General features: G+C 40.0%; 2 protein-coding genes across 7 annotated transcripts in view; one reads left to right on the top strand and one right to left on the bottom strand.

Moving 5' to 3' along the window:
• The window catches only part of ENTHD1 (ENTH domain containing 1), a 321,748-nt gene that overhangs the window by 27,383 nt on the left and 268,117 nt on the right, over window positions 1-26,248 (top strand). The window contains 2 exon segments of the mRNA XM_077168183.1: window positions 14,008-14,070; window positions 14,929-15,052. The gene's annotated coding sequence lies outside the window, so the exon portion shown is untranslated.
• The window catches only part of GRAP2 (GRB2 related adaptor protein 2), a 76,534-nt gene that overhangs the window by 22,107 nt on the left and 28,179 nt on the right, over window positions 1-26,248 (bottom strand). The gene's annotated exons all lie outside the window — the stretch shown is intronic.

Genomic DNA, 26,248 nt, shown 5'->3' with positions numbered 1-26,248 from the left:
GTTTGTAAGTATTGCTTGTAGCATATTTTAAGGACATCAGCAGCGAACGTAATTTTTATTAATTTATCTTGTGCATGAAATGGAGTGTTAGAATAGTGAAGAATTTACATTTTAGGATTTTTCTGCAGCTACCAAGAGGAGCTCAGCTAAAAATATAAAATTATACCAGCTATCTAACTTCACATAAGGCAGACTTAGAATCTACAGCCTTTATATTTGCCAGGTAAAGCTTCTCCTCTACACAATGAGAAGGTAGCGTGCTTCCTCCTCCCCACTGAATCGACAAGGTCAGCTCAATTACTTTTCAGAAGTAGTAAACCTTACATTGCCAAGGGGGAAAAAAGATGATTATAGCTAAGTCTCACTGTACACAATAGGTATATTCTTGAAAGTTATTATGAATAGAGTATTTGTAAATGGAATCATATTAGCATGCATTATGGAAGCTCACTCTATAAAGGATCCCTGTGGTGAATCCCTTTACAAAGTAAAAATAAAAATTTGTTATGCAAATAACCACCTCTTAATTTTTCTGTTTTAAAGTCTGGGTTTCACGCACTGAGTCTTAGAACACACCTGAACACACCCTCCAGCATCACATACAGTGGGGTAAATAAATATTGGTTTCTCCTCTTTTTAATACCCCAAACATTGAGTAACCTCTCCTATTGTGACATAATATTCCACATTGGGGTATATAGACCAGGGGTCATTTAACCTTTGCTATGAAGGGCCAGAGAGTAAATATTTTTGACTTTGTGGTCCCTAGAATCTCTTTGGCAATTACTCAATCATGTTGCTGTAGTCAGGAAGGAAGAAGCCGTAGACAATAGTGAGCAAGTGAGTGTGGCATGCTCCAGTAAAACTTTATTTATGGGCATTGAAATTTGAATTTCACATAATTTTCGCATCATGAAATCTTCTTCTTTTGACTTTTTCCAACTGTTTAAAATGTAAAAGCCATCTTATCTCGCAGTCCTTGCAAAAACAGGCAGTGGGCCAGATTTGACCCATTGGTTGTAGTTTGTCAACCATTGGTACAGACAACTATACCTATATCCTATCTCCCCTAACAGTTTGTAAACTTAAGGATTGTAGCTTAGTAGATAGAGCGTGGGCTTAAGAGAAGACAGATCTGGATTTGAATCCAAGATGTGACACTTACTTCCTGAGTGCCCAGTTTCCTCTTCCAGTAAGATAGAAGTAACCACACTGGCTCTGTGGGGTGGGTAGGCATTACTGTGCATAAAGAACCTGGCACATAGTAGGTGCCCGATGAATAGTAGTGGTTGTTAATATGACGTGTTCTTAGACTCCCTAAAATACCTCGCCAGTGCTTAGCAGGCACGCAGTAAAGGTGTTTTGAATGAATGAAACATGATAAATGACCTGCCATCAGAGTTACGACTATAATTGATTTCCTCAGGGGAAGAGCAGCAGAAAGAAGGACCCATTTATAAGGATCAATTAATTTCCTACTCAGAGGTGACCTGACTTCTTGGCAAACTCAGTCAAAGATAATGAAACAAACACCCACACTAAAACGGCTGATTTATTTAATCCATTAGAGGGCAATGGTGCACCCCAAACCGTCAATTCCATCTTGTAACTTTTCTTTGCCTCTTGACTCTATAACTTTTTTTCTAGACAGGTTTGGTGACTATCCTCATTGTCTTTTATGAGTTTTAAGGCATATAAACTTTAACATTTCAGAGTCTAAAAGACATAAAATATAGAATTGCTTAGATGGAAAAGAATTAGAAACAAACTTCTCCAACACATTTTCTGATGTTTAAATTCCTTCTGAGTATTCTGGAAAAGGTGTCACCTCATCTCAAGGTGGCCAGCCCCTCATTCCTGCTTTTGATTCCAGGTTAATGATTCTGTTGCTGAAATTCTCTAGTGTTTTTCTATTCTCTAAACCTTACAGTTCTGGTTGGACCTTTTCAGTCTGAACTTTTGCAAATTCTACTTCCTCTTAGGGTCACTGCATATAGGTACAGCCATTGAGGAAAGTTACAGATAGTTTGAAAATTCCTAAGCATGCGATTGACAGCTACTTTTTAGGCCACCTGTTGGCAGTTACTTACTTTTCTTTTAGAGGCCAAAACCAATCTCTTCTGGAAAAGAGTTACCAGAAAGGACTGGGCATGGGCAAGAAACAGTAGACTGGCATTTCCCCCACGTGGGGCTCCCAAATTGCAATTCTTTTGCTCTATCCCTGCTTACAGGAGCTGGCCATGTTGACAATGTTAACCCTTTCACTTAATGTATAACTAGATTTAACTATTTTTTTACTGTACCTGCTCTTGAATTACTTTTAATTCATCCTCAAACAGAGGACCTCAAATATTTTCCTACTAAGATTCAACTTCTTTCTCTGGACACTTGGACCTGTGGCCAGCTGCAAAGGGTGGAGTGAGAGTTGCAATCACAGCAGCTACAGCCAACTAAGGAAGGGCCACCTGCCTCCCCCGAAGTGGCCTGTACCAGATAAGCTTGCAGACAGCCATGTGCTTGGATGTGGTCATCAGGAGCCTTTGCTTTAAACATTTTACAGCCAACAGTCCCTATCCTATGTGGACTCCACAAGTCAGAGATGCAGACTGTTATTTTCTGCATTTAGGATCCCAAGGGCATAAACAGCCTTTTCAAGAAGACCTGGCCTATTCCCACAGGTGCATTCCCTAAAGGATATAAACATTTCTGATTTTACTGCAAATGAAGTTAGCAAAATAAACCCCACCAAAATCATTTCTGGTTAGTTGGCTGAGATTATATTACCCTCTAAAAGCCTCCATTTTATGTGACTTTGCAGATACAGGACATTCTTATTTTTCTCTTGTCCCTAGGTGACTCATTATTTCCCCCTCATAAGCTTCAGGAAAGCATAAATCCCCTGGTATGACTGGAAGGGGCAAACACATGGAACTGCCCTCTGCAGCTTGTCTGAAGACAATAATTCATCAGCGGCTCTTGGGCTGATGCCAGTCCTGGAGATGGCAAGGGAGTAGTTTACCAATAGGAGCCATCAGGGTGCTCCCATCTCCCACACATTCCTGTCCTAGGTGCAGATGTCTCCTAGTTCCCTACACAACAATTCATTTTCTTACTGCTTCATGTCTGCTGAAAGCGGCCAACAGAGCTGTCTCTGATGACAGGTGACTAATGGGCAGGTGGTTCTTGAGTGAGATTCTGAGCCATGTGGGGGACAAAAGCTCTCGCCTCTGGGTTTGGGATAGGCCTCAGGCTCAGCCTGTAACCATCACAGGGAGGCTGGGCTCTCTCTGCCAGTGTATCTCCTGCAGACCCCCTGCAAACAACTTGGGATTTCAGTACCAACTAGGGTACACAGACCCACTTGGACCCTTTGACCTGGCCTTTTTTCCAAATGGGAAACCACTTCCCCAGTTAGAAGGCACTTGGTTTTCAGGTTTGGAAGTCAAATAAATATAATGTTTTCCCAAGGCTTATTGACAAACTTTGTACAACTGGAGAGCCACTCTAAGTCCTCCATATCCTTATTTAATCAAATTGCTGTTCTGCAGGTCCCTTTCATTCACTATGGATTATAGAGATTTCATTGGTTTCCAAGATGCTTTTCTCTTTTTAATTAGTTCCTCTTTTTCTTTAAGGATTTTTTTTTTTAATGGGTGGTGGTGGTAAGAGGAGAGGCAAATAGAAGGGGGAAGAAAAGAGAAGACAAATAAGGAGACTGGTCCCCTGAAGTTCCCCTCCCCAAGACAAATAGCCATTTGCTCTTCCTTCTTTGGATTATTACCTTAGTCTTTCATTAAATAGAGATGAAATTCATATAACATAAAAGTAATAATTTTAAATGAACAATTCAGTGGCATTTAGTACAGTTCACAATGTTGAGCAACCACCACCTTTATCTGGTACCAAAACATTTCATAACCCCAAAAGAAAACTTTGTATCTATTAAGCAGTTACTCCTCTTTCCCTTCTCCCCCAGCTCCTGGCAACCACCAATCTACTTTCTGCCTCTATGGATTTACCTATTCTGGATATTTAATATAAATGGTATCACACAATATGGGACCTTTTGTGTCTGGTTGGCTTCTTTCATTCAGCATAATATTTTTGAGGTTCATCCATGTTGTAGCATGCATATGTCATAGCATGTACCAGTACTTCATTCCTTTTTTATGGCAAATAACATTCCATTGCATGTATATGCCATAATTTGCTTTTCATTCATCAGCTGATAGACATTTGGGTGGTTTCCACCTTTTGCCTATTTTGAATTATGCTGTTATGAACATGCATGTACATACATTTGTTTGAGTCCTTGTTTTAAATTCTTTGGGGTATATGCCTGTAACCTAGAAGTTAAAAGTTAATAATTATGATTATTGAATCCTTGTGTTTTTTTTTTTACTTTCTAGTACATTGTAGAATAGTCATAAGTAAATACCTGAATCTACTGAAACTCACTGAACTATGACCTACATGCCTTGATCTGCGACAGTGAATGTGTCTTTACCTTATGATTGTAAAAGCCTTGCAATAACTTATGACTGGCCCTGCTTTTGTACCCCCTTAGCCTGTTTGACAACTCTGAAGTCTTGTGTTCACTAGACACAATGTTTATTAATGAAGGAATTTGAGTCAGCCCAGAACTAACCCACCCCGATTCCTAAGCTATCTTACTAAACAAAGCTAGATCTAACCAAAATGGGCCCATTTGACATGTACAGTAGCTTAAACCTTAATCTCTAAGTGACTTACACCTCGGTATAATACTAAAAATCACGCCTATCATCATGTTAAGGCCACTATTTTCTTACATATGGTCTGTGACAAGGCATGTGCCCTGAGGCACACCTGGCAATTGTGGTATCAGGCAGAACAGGGGCAGTTGCAAAGTGGTTAGTGGGGAGTGAGTCTAGAAGCTTCCGGGTCTGTAAATACAACAAACTCCCCCATATCAGGAAGATCTGTGAGGGCAGGAGCATGCCTAGTACACAATAACTGCTCAGTAAATAATTACTAAATGGGTAGATGAACGCCTCAGATAGGCTGCAGACCGACAGGTGAGAGGCCTCCCTGCATTCATTTCTCCAGGCCAGCAGAGTGGGTCGGAGGTGAAAGTTGCTCAACTTGTTCAGAGCCACGACCTGCACCCCTCCTCCCCTCAATGCCACCTCTAATCACTGGGTTTAGTCTCTCACCCTCTGGAGAATAAGCAGTGAGCAAGGGTTTTGCAGAAGTCGTGTAATCGAGAAGTTAAGAGTTAACAAGTGATTATGATCATTGAATCATTATATAGTTGCCTTTTTAACTTTCTAGTATATTGTAGAAGAGCCTAAAGTAAATACTTGAATCTACTGAAACTCACTGAATTTAACCCAGATAGCTTGATCTCTGATAACGACTGTATCTTTGCCTTATGATAACTCATGGCTGGCCCTTGCTTGTACCCCCTTATCTTGTTTTACAACTTTGAAGTCTTGTGCTCACTAGACAGCCCCTTAATGTTTATTACTGAACTTGAGTCAGCCCAGAACTAACCCACCCCAATTCCTAAGCTATCTTCCTAGACAAAGCTGGATCTAACCAAAATGGGCCTATTTGACACGTACAGTACCTTAACCTCTAAGTGACCTACACTTTACTATAAATGTAAGAATTATGCCCGTCATCATGTTGAGGCCACCATTTTCTTACAATCATCCTGTGAGGAGGATGTAATCAGTCTGCATGTGCTCAAAAATTAGATCATCTCTAACCTCGTCATCTCGAGCCATTATACTCATTATCCTAAAACCTGCCTATCTTTTGATACTATAAAACTCTCAGAGTTATTGCAGTTCAGGGAGACAGATTTTTGGCTTCACAGGCCATCTGTTTGCTTTTGGCAATAAACTCTTCCTCCCTCTGAAACCAGGGCGCATGAGGCAGAGAACCCCCACATTTGATTAGTATCATACCTAGGAGTGGAATTTCTGGGTCTTACCTGACTCTTGTTCAATCAACTCCAGTCTGATTAATTTAATCTAACTTTCAAAGCACATCACATAAAAGCTCATTTTTCCTTTTTTTCTTTCTTTCTTTTTTTTTTCTTTTTTTGCACGGGCAGGCACCGGGAATGGAACCTGGGTCTCCGGCATGGCAGGCGAGAAGTCTGCCTGCTGAGTCAGCATGTCCTGCCCTGTCCTCATTTTTTTTTTGGTAAGAAAATGATCTTTTTCTTAAGTGTATTGTATGTAAACAAAGTCTATGGTTATTTTCTTAACTTGCCTCTGTCAGCAGGGTGAGGCTGCACGGCATAGTAAGTTCTCGGGACTTGGATGTCAGAGACGCTTGCTTTCAAATCTCAGGACTGTTGCTTACTTTGAAACTGGGTAGTCTTATGGTGACTAATTTAACCTCTCTGTGTCTCAGTCTGCTTATCAGGAATTGAGATAAACTTCATCCTACAGTGTTGTCATAAAGAGAATGTAAAATGGTCGGCTCATCCTTATTATTAGTGTCCCTTTCTCCAAAGCATTTTTACATTTCAGTTATCTACATCCTTTCTCGTAGAGAAAAACTTCAAAAAACAGTTTTTTTAAAGGGTAAACCCACCAACTATATATTCCCTTTCACCCTTGAAGCCTCTGTTTTCCTCACTTACCCTGGGCAAGTGCTAGCTTCTCTCTACTTAGTATGGAGTCTTGGTTGCAATGTTACCAGAAGGTACAAAATACTGTAATCAAGACAATCTGTAAGAAAAGGGCAGTAACCAAGGGCGAGTGGGTGAACGGAACGGTTGAGAAACAGAGAAGTGATTTGGCTTCTAAAACTTGCAGCCTCTAACAGACCTCATTGACTGCTTTATCTTTAAATAGGAAGCACAGAGGGTGACTTGCCAACTTCTAGAAAGAAATACCAGCTAAGAATGAGTCACCATTTATTGATATGGTCTATCATGTGCCAAGAGCGTTACCAACAGTTACCTGTGCAACACATGCTATTATCTACCACATTTTACAGATGAGAAACTGAGGCAAGAAATTAGGGTCCAGATCTGTTGGCTCCAAAGGCTGCGTTCTCTTTACTTCATGATGCTGCCTCTGCTGGTACTAACAAAATAAACAAGGCCCTGCTATCAACTGAGCATAATAACTAACTAGCTTGAGCCCCTGAATCTTCCTGGGTGCCGTCCTTCAGCCAAGAAATTGACAGGAGCAATTCTCACATACCCATGGAATTGGAGCCCATTACTCCCTTGATGAAAGAGGCAATGACTACAGTAAACCTAGCTGATCTGGGCCTAGCAATCAGTTTTAAAGCAATTGCAGAAAAAGAAACAACCTCAGTTAATAACTTATAAAATACTCTTCTTTTCCTTTCCTTTCTGTTATTTCTCTCCACCATCCCTATCGCTCTTGAAACAGATGTCAGTTTTCTACCTTATCCATCATCAACTTTCCCTACAATGTATATTGCTTTTTAAAGTTCTTTTCTTTCTCCTTGAAACATCAGTAAAAAACTTACCATGGACCTAATCAGAAGCGAATCTAAAACGCTTTTGTTTCTAAGTCTCTTATTTTTTTCTCATTAAAGTGACACCACAAAAACATTAATTGAAAACAAGAACAACAAAAATAAAACAAAAGAAAGTCCACTAAAATCTGACAAGAAACTGACTTCTAGCCCTACTCCATGGGGAGACTGATGTATCTTTTGCCATTTCCTCATTTTATCTTTATTGTTTCCTAAAGCAATAACAATTGTCTACAGAAACATCATGAATCCTGCAGGCAAAACCCAAACATAAATGAAGCATTAAAAATACCCACCCAGAATCAGAAATCATGTAATGAGCCCTATAAAAAGGACAGGAGGAGGCTGGTGGTGGTGGGGAGGGAAGGAAAGAGACCAACATTTCACAGATCTCCAGGCTTCATTTCTCTCTCTCTCTTTGCTTCCCATTTCCTATTCTCATCATGATTTCACCTCAGATATCATCAGGATTTTATGGTCCCTTCATGTTCTCTTTCTCTTCTCTTCCCTTCTGTTCACTTCATGTTCTTTTTTTGTTTGCTTGTTATTGTTTTTTTTTAAATTGATTTGGGCTCTGAAAGCTTGGTTTATATCTCATATTTAAAAGCCTCCACTTTCTTGTTTTATTATTATTAGTGTGGTAATATTGTTCACAAATGCTACAAATCTGCTCATCTTCCCCCCTCTTTTCCCTTAGGTTAGTGTTTTTGCTACCTTAATTATTGTTTGGGCAAAGCCCAGAAGCATAGAACAGATTATTGCATGAACATAACCACTTTAATCTTTTTTGTCACTTTAATCTATATTCCCCGAACCCCTGTTTATTATTGGAATGTTGGTCATTTTTCAGTTTCGTGGTCTCAAAGCTTGCAAAAGTGGACAATATTATTTAACAGCTTACCTTGCTTTGTTCAACCACTGAAAAGCTGGAGGTAATTACTTTTTTTATATGGCAAGTCACCATGTAAAGGTGCTAAAAGCTTGCCAATGAAGTGGATGATATTGTAATTTACCTATAACTAGCATTTTTTTGGAAAGTCGTATCTTCATAATTTGAGATTCCTTGAACTGAGGCACACATGTATTTGCCTTGTTCAAAATGGTATACTTTTCAATTGCCAGTTTCAATCAATAGGGCCCCAAATCCTAGATTCTCAAAGTTGGAATGGTCCCAGAAAGTCCAGCCTTTCCCTGACTCACTGAAATGATAGAGAGTGGGCATGGGTGAGGGGTGGAATTAAAAGGAGTGGGCTAATGGCTCTCTGAGTTGGTTATATTGAACCCCTGATAATTTCCTCTAAGAAGCAAAACGTATTTTGAGTATATGAAAATGGAGACCAGAAGTCCCAAATTCTTGTTTTTTTTTCCATGGGCAGGCACTGGGAATCGAACCCGTGTCTCTGGCATGGCAGGTGAGAACTCTGCCTACTGAGCCACCGTGGCCCTCCCTCAAATTCTTGTTTTTAAGCTTAAATATCCCTAGTGTCTTTATTCATTTTCTGTAAGATGGGTTCAGACCGCTCGGTCTCCTGGTCATTTCCTCAGGTCACATAACAGTTTTTCAATGTTCTTCTCAAAATGTGTTTCCTAGAATTGAACTCAATATCCTAGATATGGGTAGATGGGACTATTTGATTGCTTTACCCATACAGTAGTTTTTTGTAATTGTGTTACACTATTGGCTGTTAGGAGGGAATTAAGCAACAAACATGACGATTAAAAAAACCCAAGTTTTCCCAACATGAAGAACAGTCAACCTAGGCTGGCTCCACTTCTGCAATGGATTATTTTTTGGAACCAAAATGCAGGGTTTCACAGTTAACCTTTTTGACTTTCATCTTGGTTTTATTCTCCCTTTTGGTGGGTTATTTCAGTCCATCATAATTCCTTTGAGCATGGATTTCCTAACCTCTGGTTATCTCTCCCAACTCTTTTTTTCATAGGTAAATTTAATGCCATTTTGGTCATATGAAACAGGGCTTGGAATCAGGCAAAACTGGGTTTGAGGGTGGGCCACGGTGGCTCAGCAGGCAGAGTTCCCACCTGCCATGCCAGAGACCCGGATTCGATTCCCGGTGCCTGTCTATGTAAGAAAAAACTGGGTTTCATTCAGTAACTGTCACCATAGGCAAGTTGGTTATCTCTAGACTCAGTTTCTTTACCTGAAAACTCCTTCCAGATTGGCATTAATCCATTCACCAACATTCTTTGATTATCAACTGAATCTACTAGGTTATGCAGTTATCTCTGACTTTTATTTCTTCATTTTGTTCACTACAGTATCTTGAAAAAGTGGACCCAAATGCCTTCCTGAAATCAAGATGTGCCATGCCTGTGGCCCTTTGCCAATTTAATTATCTCTTAAGAAAAAAAAATAAACCATAACAGGGCCACTTCCTCTATCAGGGCCATTCCTGTAAAATGGAAGTAATTAATCTTTTTTTTTGCTAATTTCCCCTCAATCGTGTTTTCTGTTCCCTTCTCCCTTGTCCCCCAACTTTTTAAAAAATCTGTTGTTTCCTTTTAAGTCTTTTAAGGAGGCTGCTGTCGCCTTAGTTACCCTGTTACCGTTCTTTCTCTACCCATCCTGTCTGCTTGATGGAGCAAGGGTCCTTGCATGTTATAACCTTCAGGGTCATTTTCCTATTCAGAATTTATCAGCGACATCACTTTACCTCCCAGGTCCACTCAAGCGTCTCTTGTTAGGACCTTCAGCAATCTCTTTCCATCTCATCTCTCTACATTGACTTCAGAACACTATCTACCCCATGGAAACATGCTTTCGTAAGTGGATTCTCATTGTTCTCGCCCTTGCGTCTGAGCTGGTTTTCCTTCTGTCATATGACTCAGGCTGCTGTGTATAGTTGTGCAGGTTGTTCACTGTGCAAGGACCCCTGGCTGAGGCTGAGTGGGGATTGGGTTGATGGTGGTGGTGAAATGCAGCCCATGCTCTGCTACTCGAGCTGTGAATCCTAGAGCAGGGCTGCACCTGCTTAGACGTAAGAGCATTAATTTCTTATTTAAACAAAGGTAACTGGTCTAACTTCAATCTCTCCTTCAAAGCCTTCCTTGGGATAATTCCTGTCATACCCTGTGCTCTCACTCTCTCTTATTCTCCTGGGGAACTCAATGTACTTATCCTTAGCCTGGTGCTGCTGCCATGTTGAGAAGGGTGGAAAGGCACATAGACTTTGGAGTCAGGTTGCTCAAGTTCAAATCTCGGCTCTGTTACAAGTTATCTGGATAACCTTGAGCAAATTATTTCATCTCTCTGAGCCTCAGTTTCCTTCCTTTTAAAACAGGAACAATGATAGTGTTTGTGGCACAGTATTCTTGTGCAGAAGTGAAATCATCTATAGAAAACACTTTGTATGGTGTCTGGAACATAGACACTCAACAAGTGTGAGTTATTGTTACTTTTATGTATATTCCTGAATAGCTTACAACTATTGGGCCACTTTGGGACTCATAGGATGTATGAAAAAGAAAACGTATACCTCTCCAAGCAGGATTTACAGATAAAATACAGAACACACATTAAATTTGAATTTCAGATAAGTAATGGGTAATTATTTAGTATATAAGTTAGTATATAATATTATTTTGACATAATTTAAAGTATAAATAATTTAAGTATATTTAAATTATACTTAAAATTATTTCCCAAATGTTTATTTTCCCCACAGAAATCTCAAAAGTGGTAGACTGAGGTATAGTTAATAATGACAGGGATTCATTTTATTTTTTTTTCTCTTTGTGTCCCCTCACTTCACACAAATGCCCATTCCACATGATTTCTTTTTTTTTTTTTTATTTCTTTCATGCAAGTAAGGAGTGGGAGAGCTCTTAGGATCAGACATCAGGCCCTGGAATGACATCTGATGTCTTTATGAAGATTATGGTTTTCCTGGAGAAGTATACATTTTCTCATCAATATATCCTGTGAGCCACAAAATATCACAACCTCTATTTTCTCCACATTTCTAGTGTTATTGTTACTTTTAATATCATATGATTCAAAAGCATTACACTTTCTGGAATGCTATGTGTTTTAATAAGTAGATTTTATATATATTGAGTTTTCTGTTTTTATAAGTGAATTTTCTTGGAATCCACATTTGGGGTAAAGCAGGAATCCTCCAAGCCCTCCTACATATTCAGATATTTCTCTTGTGCTTGTTCTGGCATTTCACATAGTTATTTTCAAATTCACATCTATTTTCTCATATCTATAACTTGTCAAACTTTTCCATTGTTTGGCATTTGCACCACATTAAATTATTAGGAGTTCCATCACATAGTTACCAGGTTGACATTTATTTGTATCACCCATGTATCTAGTCCTGATGACAAACAATTCCTGAAGTTGGCTGATAATCTCATTCTTCCTTTATATGATTTGTGTCTTTCTAGAACCTTGTCTCTTCCTGGAACCATTTTAGAGGAAGTTACTAAACCACCAACAGTCCCAAATGTGATTCTGTTTTTTTAATGATCCTCTCTTTTTTTATATTCTTTCACCTCAAATCCTTCATTACTGACTCCTGGCCCAGATTCTTTTGTTCCCAGTCCTGACTCTGTCTGCATGCCAAGAAGCAGCAATTTCTCCTTGGGTTCACCTTCAGATTTCCTGCTGCTTTACTTCACTTGGCCCTCGCTTTCCTCATCTCTCTCGGGAGTATCTCCTGTGTTTTATATATTCACTCAACAAAATTTATTGAGCCTTACTCTGTGCCAGGAACTATGCTGAGTGTGGAGATATTAAGAGGACTAGCAAGCCAGTCCTAGACCTCAGACAGCTCACAGTTTAGTAGGAGAGACAGACGAATCAACCAAACAAATGAGATCAGTGTGATAATGTTACAAAATTTAAAGTGGTTGAGGAACAGAGAGAAGGGGCTCGTCATCCAGCCGGGGATGGATACGGGTGCAGGAGGGGTCAAGGAAAGCGTCCCAAATGAGGTGACAATTGAACTGAGTCTTGAGGATGTGTTCAGCTAGGCAGAATAAAGAGCACATATGCCACAGAAAGAGAGAATGGTGTGTGCAGATGGGATGGGGAAACCTCAGCCATTTCATTATGGCCATCATGGCCTCGCAGGAGACGGGACTGGAGATTCAGGTGGGGACAGATTATGGAGGGCCTTGCATAGCATGCCAAGGACTTTGGACTTTATTTCAGGGTGAGGAATCACTGAAAATTTTTGTAACATTCGCATTAGGAAATGTTCAATCTGGTTGGCAGTGTGAAGGATTGGAGGGCAGGGTAAACTGGAGAAACTATGGCAACAGTTTTCGCTATGATAAGGGCCTGAACTATGGCAGCGGGAGCCCATTCCATTTTTCTTGACTTTGGGCCTTTAAGAATGCTTTTATCTGTACAGTAAGTGCTGTGTACACGTCATTTCATTTAATACTTGCAAGAATCTGAAAAGTAAGAACTACTGTGATACCCGTCTGGCAGATGAGGAAACTGAGGTTCAAGGAGATTAAGTAATTTCCCAAGTTCACGCAGATCAAAAGTGGTGGAGTCAGCAGTCAAACTCAGCCTGGGCACTTAACCAGGGTTCTTCCCTTTTTAAACCTGCAAGATGCTAGAAACACCTTTGACTTACGATCAAAAGTGGCTGAGAGGCAGAGAAGTATCTAAAGAAGCACTGTCCAATGGAGAGAGAATGCAAGCCACAAATGCAACTTTAAATTTTCTAGTAGCACATTAAAAAGTAAAAGGAGGTTATTTTCAGTAATTTATTTGATTTAACCTAATATATCAAAAATATTGTCATTTCAATATGAAATCAATATAAAATTTTATGTGTGAGATCTTTTGCTTTCTTTCTTCCAAGCGAAGTCTTTGAAATCTGGTGAGTATTTTACACTTACAGTATATTTCAGTTTTGTTTTTCTTAAGTTTAAAATTTTTTTTTTAAACATTTCAGTTTAGACTAGCCACTTTTTAACTACTCAATAACACATGTCGCTAGCGGCTACCATATTGGACAATGTGGCTCTAGAATGAGTCTCAGATTTTTGCTGTGGGCAATAAGGCAGACGGTGATAGCATTTCCTGAGATAAAAGAATATAGGAAGAGAAAATAATTTGGATGGAGTTTGAAAAGCTTGTGAGACATCTAGGTAAAAGTTCCCAGTCAGGGGTTAAATATGTAGGTGTGGATCTCAGCCAAAAAGACCAGGGTGAGACATAAATTTGGGGGATATTTCCATAAAGATGGTTGTTAAAAATCCTGGGGAAGAAGGGGGATTATGTAGAAGGACTAAGCCTTTGGAACAGTGAGTCGGGATGGGATGCCTTGTGCAGTTGTCAGGTGAGGTATCTCCTCTCTGAAGGGGAAGGAAAGAGGACAAGGTGAGTGTGGATGCAGGAGGGAACTTTGTAGATAAAATGTGGGGGAAGGCAGGAAGCAGGTGTACCTCTAGCTTGATGCTGGCAGGGGTTCTCTCAGCTCATTCTATTTTCTTTCTTCTCTTCCATAGAACAGTGAGCCCTAGACTCCCTCCCTGACTACTCACAGAAGCTGTGTGTGAAAAGGAGAAAAGGTAAACAAAATAGAAATATTTGTCTAGCCAGGGACTAAAACCAAGATCAGCACTTTTTTCTTCTAATGGCTACTCCATTCTCTCAGTCTCTCTCTCCCTCCCCGACCCCCTCACTCCCTCCTTTTAAACTTTTTATTTTTTGAAATAGTTATAGACTCACAGAAAGTTGCAAAAATAGTGCAGAGAGGTGCCCTGTACTCTTCCCCCAGCTTTCCCCTGCTGGTAATATCTTACATCACTATAGTATGGTATCAAAACCAGGAAACAATATTATTACCTGGACTTCCATATTTTCTTTTACTACCTCCTAGGAGAAAGTACTCCCTGAGTAAAATAAATCTAAACAATGTAAGATGCAATATCCAACCTGGTCAAGAGCTTTGGGTTTGTTCCAGAGGTCTTAGGCCCTGTAATAAATGACATGCATCAAATACAACAGCAAATGCCACCTAAATGCCCAGGTCAAAAATATGTGAAATGGATGGACAGATGAATAAACATATTATCAAGCAAATATTTTAAGATGTTAATGCAAAATCGAGGTTTATGAGTGTTCCTTGTAAAATTCCTTCAACTTTGTTGTATGTTTAAAATTTTTCATAATAAAATTTGGGAGGAAAAAATACCGTCTTATAGCTATATGTAATTTGTACCCTTTACATTCTGCTTGACTTTATTTTATTATGGAGAACAGCAAAAATGAACAGACTATTCTGTTGTTCCCATCAGCATCTATAAAGAGAACCATGTGGCTTAGAGCTAGAAGCTATGTGCCCAAATTTGCACTGCTGAACAAACCAGGTCTCTCCAACTCTAGTGGTCAAGCTCAATTTATAATGTCATACTCTCTCTTGGCAGATGGCTATGTCATATCCGCCTCTACCAGCAGCAGATCAACAGATGAGGAGAGAGTCAGCACTTAGCTCACTTTGTCCAGCTTTCAAATGCGGAGAATTTCGAAGGAACCCACAGTCCACAACAGGTGGGCTTCTCAGTAAATACTAGGTGTTTATTGAATGAGCTCATAAAACACATAGACCCAAAGGAGACAGGAACATTCGTTAATGGCAGACTCCAAGAAAGAAAGAACAGAAATCTCTTTACTTCAAGGAAACAAAAACCAGTGAGACAAAATTAAACCAAATTGAACAGTGGCTGCCCATCAGCCGAGGTTGGGCCAAAGCAAATTACCCATTAGAGAAAGAGAGAAAGAGAGAAAATGCGCGCGCGCGAGCTCCCCTGGGAGTGATAATTTGTTAACGGGTATATACAGAATGGCTTTCTTTCTCCCTTGGAGATTAATGCGTTCTAGTTTTCAAAAAAAAGAACAATATATCTTGTTTTTTGAAATAGTTATAGACTATTTCTATAATAAGAGGTAGAAGACAGAAAAAAGAGGTTTCTCATCCATTAAGATCTGGAAAGCAAAGGAAATACATATTTGTGGTAACTTTGTGAAAGAGATTGGCTGAAGGAGGAAAATTTAAATAGGAAAGGACAGGTGGTCAAATGTCTTTAGGCAAAAGAATCTCTGTGACATATCTCTTATGCGGGTGCCTGATTTATTTTGTGTACCTATACCTTCCTGCTTACATCTTCATGTATCAGATCTATTGTAACTGGTAATAATATAATTTTGTCAAATTCAAGAAGACAGGCCTGAGAGCAGTTTGTAATTGTGAAGACATACTCTAGGGAGTAGACACAGGAAAGGGACTCCTCTACCCTGCTGTGGTCATAAGAGAAAGGTTCTGAGAATGCAGGTGCTGACACAGAGCATCATACATATGATGAGAGGCTGAGGAAAATAGCTGAAATCAATTTAGTTCCATAAATGGCCGTTATCAAATAGTCAAGGGTGAAGGGAATATGTCATGTGTTTGATGGACAGGCCGGGCATGCACCATAGTTGAAATTCAACCCTGAGAAGAGTTTTGTCATTGACCTGCTCTAATAGCCATGGGATTCGGTCATTTGTATCAGACCCCCAGCCATTTGTTTGGGGATGAGTAGATGCAGCCTGCATTTTTTTTAATCCATGCAGACACATAAACAGATCCTGCTTTTTAGCCAGATAACTGGAATGCTACCAGATGTGACTCAAACATGCCTTCATTTTTTAGCCATTTAAATGTGAGAAATTCCTCCCATTAGTCCCCACAAGGGGCTATTTTTATCCAGGTCTTTCAAGCCCAGTTCTGAGACACATCACAGGTATTCCCACAAAAGTTCCATAAGTTGACAACTAAGCAAACCAAACGCCAGACTGCCTTGTACACACAGGCAAACAGCGATGGTGGTCGGTGCTGTGCCAGCAACATTCCCTGCCATCACTCTGAACTACAGATGAGCTAAGTGAGGGGGGCACAGCCGACAGGGCCGAATTAAAATGTGATCAATGTGGCATCTGGTTTCTCTTTTCTATTCAGCATTTACAGAAGTGAATATGAAAAAATGGGAGAAGTGAGGGAAGGGAAATAAGGAGAGACAGGGCCCCTTCTGGGAATAACAATTCTAGTCCTGAATTCTCAACTGTGCATTCCATCTCGGTAAGCCAGTGACTGCTCTGCTGAACAGCAGGTGACATGCTGGGTTTGACCCAGGCTGGAACAGGGCCAGGGGGTGGCAGCTTCTGCCTCATTCTTTCTGTTCTCTCTCTTCCCCATTCCAATCACAATAAATATATTTATACTCACTTGATTATGTCAGCCAGACAATGCTCCCCTAATTGGCAGTGATCAGGATTCCAAAATTGCTTGGGAGAACCTGCTGTCTCTCTATCAGGCAAAGCAATAAGGGGCCGCTAATGTAGTCCCCATTAACAATTTCCAGTGGAATAAAAAACAATCGCCTGACTCTTGCATGGCAATGGATTTTCCAAACAGCTCCTAAGAGTCAGTGCTGGAGGAACTCAGAATTACATGAACCTGCCCAGCATCGAATGCTTTTATAAATCTTCCCCACCCCCTGGGTTCAAATGCACAGGAAAAAAATATCAAACGTAGCCACTTCCTTCTGCACAAGGTGCTTTGGTTCTTTTGCACCCCCCCCCCCCTTTTTTTCTCTTCTTTTATAGGGTTTAGGGGGCTAACTGTCATTTTTTGGTCCTTCGTTCTTTGTAAATTTCGGGGACATCTGGCGCACATAGTTTACTGCGTTTGCAAGCTCTGGTATTTGTAGATAGGCATGTGGTCTCTGCTGGGTGTGCATGTTAACACTCTACATGCATAATTTATACGAGCATAATTTGGAGCTTGAGCACATAGGTATATTTTGACATTTAAGTGTAATTTCCACAGTGCTGATCATTAGCAGGTGCTCAATACATATTTATTAAATGAATGAATGCACCAAGAGGGCAAATAGGCAAATACCATTCATTCATTCATCAGACATTTGACTTCCTAGCATGTTCAGACACTGTGCTAGAGGCTGTGTATTCAAGATGTATACCCAACAGTCCCTGCCTATAAACAGGTGATTATAAATCACCATGGAGACAGTGATAAAGCCATGTGCAGGGTGGCAGGGGAGCTCCAAGCAGGAAAACCTTAGCCCACTGAGGGGAAGGGCTGAGGCTGTGGTGGGTCTCCTGAAGGCGGTAAAGGATCCCAGGCTAAGAGGACAGCACAGTTGACAGCAGGATGCAAGAAACAAGTGTTGGTTAGAGGAACCAGAAGCCGGAGGGTGTTGAGGGAATGCAGCAAAGCAGGGAAGCAGCAGAGATGAGGTGGGAGACTCAGGCAGAGCCTGGATCCTGGGGGCAGGTAAAGGAGAAGAGATTTAACTATCTCAAGTAGGGCAAGAAAACTCATATCTAAGGTGCTTGCAACACATGCAGCTCCTTCACTTGTCTGCAATTCTTCCGATTCGCCAGAGTTTGTGCACACACACCTCTAAGCCGGGTTTGGACTGGCTTCGGCAGCACTGCTGCAGGGCAGTCAGATCTGAGTTCATGGTCTGAATCTGTCATTGACAAGCTGTGAACCAGAGCAAGGTCAGGCTCCATATCTGTAAACTGAGTCTCTAAGGCTCCTCCAGTGTGTACGCTCTATGTTGCCTAGATTCTCTGAGGCTTATGTATAGAATGTGCCCGGACCTACTCCATGTTCAAACTGTGACACTTTAAAGAAATAAGACCAATTCCAAGCAGCAAGAAATGTCACAATATTAGGGTGCAGAGACAGCTAAGCACATAGGCACATAATTTTATGTGCTTTGGAAGGACAACCTCCTGTCACTACCCTAGGTCAGGCTCTCATTACCTTGAGTCTGCAAGACTCCTGATTATATTCACAGCACCCATCCCTGCTGGATTTAGTTTCTCTAAAGCAGCACTCAGCTCACACATCTTTTCTGCTCCAAAACCTTTAATGATTCCCCTTGACTTATAGGACTGAGCCCCAAAGCCCTAGAGTGGCATTCAAAGCCATCCCCAATCTGTCCCCAACCCTATCTGCCATGGCTCTCACCTCAAATAGGTTTCTCTAGCACCAGTGTCCTTCAATGTTCCCACAGCTCTCCTTTTCTCTCTCCAACTCAAATTCAAATCCCTCTCCTCTGGGAATGCTAACCTGTCCTCTTCGTCATTCATTAGTGACAGTTAATTTCACTTTGTGGTTTACATTTTACCTCTTCAGCCAAATCGTAAATCTGAGAGGATAGTAACCAAGTCTCACCCCTATTTGCTGTCTGTGGACCTAGGCCGGGACATGGTAAATGTTTGCTGATGATGTGTTTGCTACAGTGTAGCCTCTATGACACTACTGAGTAAAATCCATGGAAAGTATTATTATTATTGTAATTACTGTTGTTATAATGCAGTGGCCCAAAGTTCTCTTACCCTCTCTTGGAGAGGCTGGTTTGTTGCAACCATCCTGGAGTAATGAGAACATGAAGCATTACTTCCATGAGTCATCAACAGTATTTTGCACGTGTTTCTCTGGAGCTTAAAGTTCATCTAGCAATGAGTTATTTCACAGATCAAAAGAAGCATGTGTGCAATTCACCAAGAGGAATAATCGCGCTGCTAAATTTAAATGGGGAAATGTCTGAACACTTCAACCTCAAAGTAGAAACGGTTTACCAACACACAACTGGAGAGAATGTGAATGACTTCATTTCTGGACCCCAATGTTCAGTTTTTAGTGTATGTGTTCTTGTGAGCAGCACATGAGATTTTTCACAAAAAAAGGAGCTGGCATTAAATCAATAAGGAAAAATCACAATTTCATTACTGATCCAACAGTAATTTAAGGAAGGAAGCTGAGCTCTGCCAATATGTACAACTGTGCAGAAAATGTAACTGGGCAGTTAAAACCACCATCTAAGTTGGCAGCTGTGATTTTCCCAGAAGTAGGCTGAAGGGAGAAAAATAGCTTTTAAACTTCAGTTCCATTTTTGCAAATTGGATCTGTTAGTGAAAAACCATTTTGAGTCTAGGTTTTTTTTTCTCTTTTCTTTCCTCATTAGCAAAGGAAATAACTGTTTCTTTTTCTGCACATGGAAATTCATTAATTTCAACAAATATTATTGAGCACCTATCATGAGTCAAACACAGTTTTAGGGACTGGGGATGAAGATGTGAACAAAAGAGGCAGAGTCCTTGATCTCACAGAGCTTATCTTCTAGTGGAGGGGAGACAGATTATAAACTAATAAACAAACTAATATGTAGATGCATACTATATCAGGCATAAGCATCTGAAATAATGATAATGTTTTATTTATATATGAAAATTTGCCAGAAAATTAAAAATTAAAACGCCTACATGAATATTATCCTAGCTCATAAATGCCACATATATTAAGGGGTATTTCAGAAAGAATAACTAGTAAGAAAGACATATACTGCTCTTCGTGCATGCCGTTGACATGCCCTTCTGACCTTCAGCAGGATGTACGCTTTGAATTGTATTTCCAGGAAATGAATTTGTGCCAGTTTGTATTTGTCCCATTATGGCACTCTATGTTTCTCTAGCCCTCACTGTTATCCACACGTGAAACCTAGAATTCCTTCTGGACTTTCCCATCTCTTTTCTTCCTCTCCCCTAAATCTGGTACCCTTATCAAATGGGCTTCTAAACCCTATCCTTTATATATATCTTAAATTGACCCCCTTCTTTATGTCACCCCTGCAGCAGTGGTCTCTTGCTTCCCATCCTGATGCTAATCTCACATGGCTCCAGTCCACCCTTCTTCATTGCTTCCATAGATCCAGTTTGCCCTTGCCCAGTTTACACAGCCTCCCTGGTTCCTCACGCCTGAGAAGAAGCCCATGTTTCTGAGTTTGGACATTGCATGGTCTGGCCCCTGCTGACCTGTGCAGCTTTATGTCTCTGTGTCCTTCCTTGAACTTGAGCTCCAGTCATACCAAAACCACTTCAAGTTCCCTGGCCACATTACAGACAAATCTTTCCTCGGGGTTTCTTCTTCCTTGATTGCTTTCTCTCCTACTCAATTCTTGCTATCTTTTAATATGGCTCAAATGCACCTTCTCTTTAGGCCTTCTCTAACACACCAGGTAGAGCTAAATTCTTTCTCCCTTATGTCCTGACAGTATCCTCACCCCATAGTATCACTTCAGGTATCATACTCTTTATGGGTTGAATTGTGTCCCCCAGAAAGCTATGTTCACATCCTAACCCCTGGGCCTGTGAATGTAAAGCAGGATCTTTGAAGATGTTATTAGTCAGGATGAGGCCAAACTGGATTAGCGAGGCCCCTAGTTCAGTTGACTGGTGTCTTATAAGGAGAGGAAATTTGGACACAGACAAAGAAGACAGCTATGTGATGGAAGGCAGAGCTTGAGTTGTGCCACAAGACAAAGAAGGCCATGGATCATCGGCAAGGCACCAGAAGAACCCTACAGACCTCAGAGGAAGTATGGCCCTACTGACACTTGGATTTCAGACTTCTAGCCTCCAGAACTGTGAGACAATAAATTTCTGTTGTTTTAAACCACCTACTTTGTGTTTTTTTGTTACAGTAGCCCTAAGCAAAATGGACAGTACCTAATACAAGGCAATTGCAATGATTTATTTGTGTCTCCCTTCCCAGGCTGTAAGCTCCTTGAAGGTAGGAAGTATCTTATTTACAATGTTAGAGCATAGTACAGTACTTGGCACATAGTAAATGATAAACAAATGAACAACGACCTACAGTCTCCTCTCTTCCTGCTCTTGCTGAGCTATGCATTTGGGGATTAAGTGGCTATGACACTGTAATCGACTAAAACCAACTGATCAGTGTAGTAAAGAATTTGACTTGCCTCTTATGAACGTGGGTTTTAAGCATTAGAGTTAATGGGGCGACGGATGATAAGGAATTCCAAAACCAAATTTTCATAGACAATATTTCTGTGCATACTAAATCTGGAGATGGTTGAGAAGTTCAAACAAATGATTACAGCATGTAAAACAGAACCATTAAGTAATCGGGATCATTTACTGCAGAAGAGCAACTTGAAAAGACTTAATAATGGTTTTTAATGAAAGGAAAAATTGTGCTCCAAGGACAGCTAAACATCCTCTTTCTCCAAGAGCACAAAAGAAGAAGAAATGAGATTAAAGCACTTCAATGAATATAGTTAAAAATAAAAAAGAACTCAATTGTTTCCTACTGGGATATGTGAGCCCTATTTCAAGTTACTATTACAAATAACACATATTTTGATCTGTTATTTTTTGTGTGTGCTTACTCCGAACTAGGCACTATTTTAAAGGCTTTACCATCTATTATATTACTTAGTCTTCACAATGAACCCATTTGGGCTGGTTTTAGTGATGATATTCCCATTCTACAGGTGAGGAAATTGAAGCTCAGGGAAGTTAAGTAACTTACTCAGGGTCACACAGCTGATAAACAGTAGGCTATCTGGCTCCTGAGTCCTTGCTCTTACCTATTCTACTTACTGCCTTACTAGTTTGGCAGTAGTTAGCTGTTACCTGTTCTGCTTTGCCTTACTCCAGGTTTGTGGATGGGAGCCTAAACTAAGCTCATGAAAGCTCATTAAGTCCATGTGGCTAGTTTAAATTTAAACAAGAAAATCCTTGAATATAATAATTGTCCTTCACTGCCAGGACAGCTAGTTACCATGTGGTCTTTCCTTACACCAATGCACACATGCACATGCATATATGTGTCTGTTCACAAAAGTTAAAGTACCATGTGTCTATTCTATGTTCTGGTATATTGGCCCACCAGGTCTGGTCTTTCTAATGAGACAGAAAGTTTGTTTCGTTTTGTTGTTGGCAGTCAGGGCACACACGGTTTAAGCATCCACATGTGTGCTTGTATTTATGTGATCTGACATAAATCATGTCACATTTAGATATTACGATTTTACCTCCAGAGTGATGGAATGTACTCCTGAGGCTAGAACGCCAGCACATCTTTTTTTCCTGTTATCTTTCCCAAGGCAAGGTTGTTTGGCCTACCTCGGGACATAAGCAGGGAAGTCGTGGTCAATGCACAACAGGAGCAGCTAATCCAGCAGCTCAAATGCCCGCACAAAAGAAAGTCAACGTTAATCCTATCTGCGTAGAATGATCAAGCTTGAGCTGTAGGCCTGGAGGCCAGTTCAGGAGAATGAGGGCAGCCCAGCAGGAGACGGTGAGAAGAGTATGAATTACTCACTAGACTTAGTCACTAGACTTTTCAGGTTGACAGAGATGACTTATGTTGATTTTCTTCGAATTTAGATGTGTTATCAGTTTTCACATATTGGGCATAACGGGAAGAACATGAGTGAAGGTTTTCTTGATAGGGCCTGGCTTGCAGCAGGATTCTGATAAAATTCGGGGTAAGATGTGACTCTGCAAGAAAGTGCTGCATAGTGTGTGAGTCCCAGTGTGCGTTAGGGGAGTGATGGCAGATGGGCCCTCATGGGAGCACAGGGTACATGCCCTGAGCTGGGAGAAAACACACTTTGGTGGATGAGAGTGTTTTCTGACACGGTACACAGGTCTGCCTGGGTTGAGAGTTACTACTTTAGTCCATCAAGATGCATTGCTAATTTGTCACACTTTTGAGTCATGCTCTGGTCTAGAAAGTACTTTACTTTCTAACATTGTGTGCTGGTTTGAAATGCTGCATGTACCCTAGAAAAGCCATGTTTTAATCCTAATCCCATTTTGTAAAGGCAGCCGTTTCTTCTAATCCTTATTCAGTACTGTATATTTGAAACTATAATTAGATCCTCTCCAGAGAGATAATCTCTTTCCAGGAGAGAAAGCTAGCAGATGATGCCGTGTTTGCCACATGCCTTTCCAGATGAGAGAGAAACCCTATTCGCTATGTGCCTTCTCACATGAGAGAGAAACCCTGAACTTCAGCGGCCTTCTTGAACCAAGGTATCTTTCTCTGGATGCCTTAGATTGGACGTTTCTATAGACTTGTTTTAATTGGGACATTTTCTCGGCCTTAGAGCTATAAACTAGCAGCTTATTAAATTCCCCTTTTAAAAGCCATTCCGTTTCTGGTATATTGCATTCTGGCAGCTAGCAAACTAGAACACATTGGGTCCCCACAATAAACAGATAAAGTATCGGTGACCTGGTTAAGACTTTGGGCTCTGAGCCAGGAGGGAGCTCACTTAACCCCTCCAGACTCAGTTTCCTTATCTTTAAAATTGATATAACAACAGAATTTATCTCAGTGGGTTGGATTAAATTGATTGATGCATTTAAGTGCTTAAAACAGTGCCTGGTATATGGTCAGCTAAATTTGTGTTTATATGAATGTAGGCATTTTTATTTATACTACTTCATATCCACCCCAGGACCTACCCCATTGCTTGCACAAAGTACTTGGTAAAATTTTGTTACATGTTGAAAGAACTAGAAGAATAGATTTAGTGGAATACACATATGGATAAATGTTGTGTCTGCTCATTAATCTGTAATTCAGGGACAGACCTTCAAAACTGGATGTTAGATTTAATCTCCTATAGACAAATATTTCAAAAAAGGACAGTGTTCTGCAGTCAAACATCTCCATAGAATAGAAGAAGGGAATGGAGATGATGATTTTGCACAAATATTATAAAGGAAATAGCATGAAAAATTGGGTTGTGGAATATCACACATGAAGGTCAGGGATCAATGATTTTAAGTTGAATAAAGAGAAGTGCATAATATAATCAGAAACTTTAAGATGATAAAATATATGTTATTTGTGTTACAAAAATAAATATAAAAAACCGGAGTCAAATCTCTGAACTGAATTTACCTTCTGCTGATTATTCTAAAAATGACAGCTTCAACTTGAAATAAGCCATTTAATTTTAAAAATACAAAGAAATGAAAAGTATAATGTTTTAGGAGCTGGTACAGTATGTCAAGAATATCTTAATATTAGGTTGACTCAGAGGAGATTGTCACTTTTTTGGTAAAAATGGTCAAACATTGCAAATTGGTTCAATTTAATAAATTAAAGCTCATTGACAATCAAAACACTCAAAACATTGCCTTTTAATGATGACTAAAAAGCTAAATTGGTCAATTTTACTATCAGTCTTTTACCTCTCAGAATTTGTACACAGTAGATGCTAAATAAATGTTTTTGTTAATTGGGTGGTGTTTTCTTTTATTTTTCTCTCAAAAATTAGGCCTAAATTTTGCTACACTACCTAATGCTAAGAATGGCCTTAAACTATAATTAACACGTGTTAATTTCATTACAGGTTTCATGATTTAGATGAATTCTTTAGGCTCCTTGTTTGGGCAGCACTGGGAAGCTAATTAATATATTATTAATATATGTTGAGGCAAACAAGGCTTTGCTTGCATACAACCATGACAAGAATAAATGCAGGTCAGAGAAATATTTTTGCAACTAAGGAAAAATGTTATAAGAAATTATCTCATATATGACACAAGTCTGCACATTAAAACACATTATTGAAGATAAAATAAAAACAAATAACAACAACAGCATTATTGACTTACAAATAAGGTGAATGCCAGAATCAAGCAAGACCTTTCTGGATGATTCCAATCATTTAGAGTCTGATTAGGGCATCCAAGGTGCCCTGTAATGAAATGGTAGCCTTTTGGGGTCCCAAGAATGAAGACCTTTATTATTCATATAAGGCTTTGTAACAGTTGGGATGGGTCCCATACTTAAGAGTACTGACACAACCAGCATGAAATGGTTTTCAATTCATTCAAATCTCTTTCGGAAATAAAGAGATCCATTGGCAGTGCAAGCAGTGGGAGTGTTTAAAATGGAGCATGAGTTATTGCACCTCTGAGGGGTCTTGGTTTTCCCATATTAACTTCCTCCTAGAGAATATTCATCTTCTATAATATGTGTTGTTGCAAGGATCAGTGGGTTATTGATCCTTGCAACAACACATATTATAATGCTATGCATTTCTTGGGGGGGGGGGAGCTAGATTTATAAAATGTATTATTTTGGTTGACCTAGAGCAGTGTGACAGCAGCCGAATTGCAAAAGCGTAGTTCTTAGAAAACAGAGTTGCTTTCATTTTCCAAATAGAAGCAACACAGTCCCCTCTGTATGTTCGGGTTTTTATACAAATCAGAGGCACAGGAGAGAGAGGGCTTAGCTATATCATCAATTCTAACTCTTCTCTCAACATGGTGAGTTTTTCTTGGAGATTTTTTGAGCATGGGACATGCAAATTTCCATTCGATTTGTGCCATCTAATGAGATCCCACCCCAAAGTGATGTTCTCCTATAATAATGTTTTAGAGCTAATTACATTCTAGAATGGCTAGGGCAAAAATAGTTCCAAACACACTAGAGGTAATAACTAGTCAGATATCCAGAAGATCAACAGTTCAAAGAGAGAAAAAATTAGCATATCTTAAGAGTTCAAGTGGTTTTGTACAAGAGCTCTTATTTCAAACTACAAGAACACATAAAATACCAATGGAGTTAGGTAATTCTATATTTCCCCTTTGAACTCATTGAAAGTTCCCGGTTTCAGGGTGCAGCATCCGAGAACAAGGAGCACCTGACAGGTGAAAGGGAAAAGGTACATTAGGGAAATTGGCTAGAGTTTTGGGTTAGGGGTCTGTGCTAGGACTGGATCACTTGGAGCTGTAGGGAGGGGGGATCTTTGGGCTGTGATGAAAGAGCAGAAGCAATGCTAGGGAGCTTGACATTGGGCAAGGGCCAATCTTCTATTACAGTAACAACCTGGTTTTAAC

The sequence above is a fragment of the Tamandua tetradactyla genome, chromosome 7 (genome assembly GCF_023851605.1).
Source record: "Tamandua tetradactyla isolate mTamTet1 chromosome 7, mTamTet1.pri, whole genome shotgun sequence".
NCBI lineage: Eukaryota > Metazoa > Chordata > Mammalia > Pilosa > Myrmecophagidae > Tamandua > Tamandua tetradactyla.
Note: the sequence above shows the minus strand (reverse complement) of the source record. Positions and strands in the feature narration are given on the sequence as shown.